Genomic DNA, 4,415 nt, shown 5'->3' with positions numbered 1-4,415 from the left:
GCTCAACTACGTGGAAACTGAACAACCTGCTCCTGAATGACTACTGGGTACATAATGAAATGAAGGCAGAAATAAAGATGTTCTTTGAAACCAACGAGAACAAAGACACAACATACCAGAATCTCTGGGATGCATTCAAAGCAGTGTGTAGAGGGAAATTTATACCACTAAATGCCCACAAGAGAAAGCAGGAAAGATCCAAAATTGACACCCTAACATCACAATTAAAAGAACTAGAAAAGCAAGAGCAAACACATTCAAAAGCTAGCAGAAGGCAAGAAATAACTAAAACCAGAGCAGAACTGAGGGAAATAGAGACACAAAAAACCCTTCAAAAAATAAATGAATCCAGGAGCTGGTTTTTTGAAAGGATCAACAAAATTGATAGACCGCTAGCAAGATTAATAAAGAAAAAAGAGAGAAGAATCAAATAGATGCAATAACAAATGATAAAGGGGATATCACCACCAATCCCACAGAAATACAAACTACCATCAGAGAATATTACAAACACCTCTACGCAAATAAACTAGAAAATCTAGAAGAAATGGATAAATTCCTCAACACATACACCCTCCCAAGACTAAACCAGGAATAAGTTGAATCTCTGAATAGACCAATAACAGGAGCTGAAATTGTGGCAATAATCAATAGCTTACCAACCAAAAAAAGTCCAGGACCAGATGGGTTCACAGCCGAATTCTACCAGAGGTACAAGGAGGAGCTGGTACCATTCCTTCTGAAACTATTCCAATCAATAGAAAAAGAGGGAATCCTCCCTAACTCATTTTATGAGGCCAGCATCATCCTGATACCAAAGCCTGGCAGAGACACAACAAAAAAAGAGAATTTTAGACCACTATCCTTGATGAACATTGATGCAAAAATCCTCAATAAAATACTGGCAAACAGAATCCAGCAGCACATCAAAAAGCTTATCCACCATGATCAAGTGGGCTTCATCCCTGGGATGCAAGGCTGGTTCAATATACGCAAATCAATAAATGTAATCCAGCATATAAACAGAACCAAAGTCAAAAACCACATGATTATCTCAATAGATGCAGAAAAGGCCTTTGACAAAATTCAACACCCCTTCATGCTAAAAACTCTCAATAAATTAGGTATTGATGGGTCGTATCTCAAAATAATAAGAGCTATTTATGACAAACCCACAGCCAATATCATACTGAATGGGCAAAAACTGGAAGCATTCCCTTTGAAAACTGGCACAAGACAGGGATGTCCTCTCTCACCACTTCTATTCAACATAGTGTTGGAAGTTCTGGCCAGGGCAATTAGGCAAGAGAAGGAAATCAAGGGTATTCAATTAGGAAAAGAGGAAGTCAAATTGTCCCTGTTTGCAGATGACATGATAGTATATCTAGAAAACCCCATTGTCTCAGCTCAAAATCTCCTTAAGCTAATAAGCAACTTCAGCAAAGTCTCAGGATACAAAATCAATGTACAAAAATCACAAGCATTCTTATACATCAATAACAGACAAACAGAGAGCCAAATCATGAGTGAACTCCCATTCACAATTGCTTCAAAGAGAATAAAATACCTAGGAATCCAACTTACAAGGGATGTGAAGGACCTCTTCAAGGAGAACTACAAACCACTGCTCAAGGAAATAAAAGAGGATACAAACAAATGGAAGAACATTCCATGCTCATGGATAGGAAGAATCAATATCATGAAAATGGCCATCCTTCCCAAGGTAATTTACAGATTCAATGCCATCCCCATCAAGTTACCAATGACTTTCTTCACAGAATTGGAAAAAACTACTTTAAAGTTCATATGGCACCAAAAAAGAGCCCGCATCGCCAAGTCAATCCTAAGCCAAAAGAACAAAGCTGGAGGCATCACGCTACCTGACTTTAGACTATACTACAAGGCTACAGTAACCAAAACAGCATGGTACTGGTACCAAAACAGAGATATAGATCAATGGAACAGAACAGAGCCGTCAGAAATAATGCCACATATCTACAACTATCTGATCTTTGACAAACCTGACAAAAACAAGAAATGGGGAAAGGATTCCCTGTTTAATAAATGGTGCTGGGAAAACTGGCTAGCCATATGTAGAAAGCTGAAACTGGATCCCTTCCTTACACCTTATACAAAAATCAATTCAAGATGGATTAAAGACTTAAATGTTAGAGCTAAAACCATAAAAACCCTAGAAGAAAACCTAGGCAATACCATTCAGGACATAGGCATGGGCAAGGACTTCATGTCTAAAACACCAAAAGCAATGGCAACAAAAGCCAAAATTGACAAATGGGATCTAATTAAACTAAAGAGCTTCTGCACAGCAAAGGAAACTACCATCAGAGTGAACAGGCAACCTACAAAATGGGAGAAAATTTTCGCAACCTACTCATCTGACAAAGGGCTAATATCCAGAATCTACAATGAACTCAAACAAATTTACAAGAAAAAAACAAACAACCCCATCAAAAAGTGGGCAAAGGACATGAACAGACACTTCTCAAAAGAAGACATTTATGCAGCCAAAAAACACATGAAAAAATGCTCACCATCACTGGCCATCAGAGAAATGCAAATCAAAACCACAATGAGATACCATCTCACACCAGTTAGAATGGCAATCATTAAAAAGTCAGGAAACAACAGGTGCTGGAGAGGATGTGGAGAAATAGGAACACTTTGACACTGTTGGTGGGACTGTAAACTAGTTCAACCCTTGTGGAAGTCAGTGTGGCGATTCCTCAGGGATCTAGAACTAGAAATACCATTTGACCCAGCCATCCCATTACTGGGTATATACCCAAAGGACTATAAATCATGCTGCTATAAAGACACATGCACACGTATGTTTATTGCAGCACTATTCACAACAGCAAAGACTTGGAACCAACCCAAATGTCCAACAATGATAGACTGGATTAAGAAAATGTGGCACATATACACCATGGAATACTATGCAGCCATAAAAAATGATGAGTTCACGTCCTTTGTAGGGACATGGATGAAATTGGAAATCATCATTCTCAGTAAACTATCGCAAGAACAAAAAACCAAACACCGCATATTCTCACTCATAGGTGGGAATTGAACAATGAGAACACATGGACACAGGAAGGGGAACATCACACTTCGGGGACTGTTGTGGGGTGGGAGGAGTGGGGAGGGATAGCATTGGGAGATATACCTAATGCTAGATGACGAGTTGGTGGGTGCAGCGCACCAGCATGGCACATGTATACATATGTAACTTACCTGCACGTTGCGCACAGGTACCATAGAGCCTAAAGTATAATAATAATAATAATAATAATAATAATAATAATAATAATAAAAAGAAAAAAAATACTTTATTCAATATTTGTGGTAATAAACTTCAGAATGAACTATGAAAAAAAAAAATACTTTATCCTCTATAAGGACATGAAGAGAAATCTTAAGTCCTTAGAAATCTATATGAAATCAGATATGATTTTATTCTCTTTCTCTTTTTCTTTCTCTCTCTCCCTCTCTTTTTATTTCATTTTTGGTGATCATATATATACACACACAGAGAGAAAGAATGTATATATGTATGTATATATACACACAAAAATTATATATATCATTTATGTAAAAATACTTATATGTAAAGTTTTAACTTAATTTTAACATATGCAGAACAATTACAGAATTGTATTAAAAAAAAGCTGCTCATGTTCAAGTCCACTGACAATTGAGGTGCCTTGTGCATGGAGTGCACTTTTCAGAAATATTAATGCTAATGGGATTGATTCAACGAGAGCCATGCACTGTTAAGTTATACCCATATTTTTTTAATTTCATTTGCTAAGAACATTTTATAAAAAGCTATTTTTCAATGTGCCTTGATAACTATTACCAGGAATGCCTCATGTTGACTGCCTTCCTCTACATAAAATACACATTGAAACTGAAAATTAACAAAACAAATATTTGTTGTCATGTCTACATTTAAGGGGCAATGGTCTACAATTTGGTTGCAAGAGGAAGACAGATACGGAAATAACATCACTGTGGAAATGGAAATTCTCCAACCTAACTCACTTTTTTCCTTTTATTCTGTTACCAGGCTAGAGTGGCTTGTTGATGCTGCCTGAAGTTGAGGTTCTGGCTGCACCAGTTATTTACCCTTTGATTAAAAAGACACTTTAATTCTGATTGAAAATCACCAGAAATGAAATAAAAAGACAAAACAGAATTCCACTTGTTTTATTTTGCTTTATATGTGCTTCTCATTTTATTTGCTTGTTTTTTTAATTAGTCAAATTTATTTTAGTCTATATGTGAACCAAATATTTAGTTTCTAGGAAAACTATGAGGTTACATTAACATTAGACACCACATGATCACATTGCTTACTATGAAAAGCAACCTAAGAGATTCTGGAATATGTT

The sequence above is a fragment of the Pongo abelii genome, chromosome 2, assembly GCF_028885655.2.
Source record: "Pongo abelii isolate AG06213 chromosome 2, NHGRI_mPonAbe1-v2.0_pri, whole genome shotgun sequence".
Lineage (NCBI taxonomy): Eukaryota > Metazoa > Chordata > Mammalia > Primates > Hominidae > Pongo > Pongo abelii.
This window is presented reverse-complemented; position numbering follows the sequence as displayed.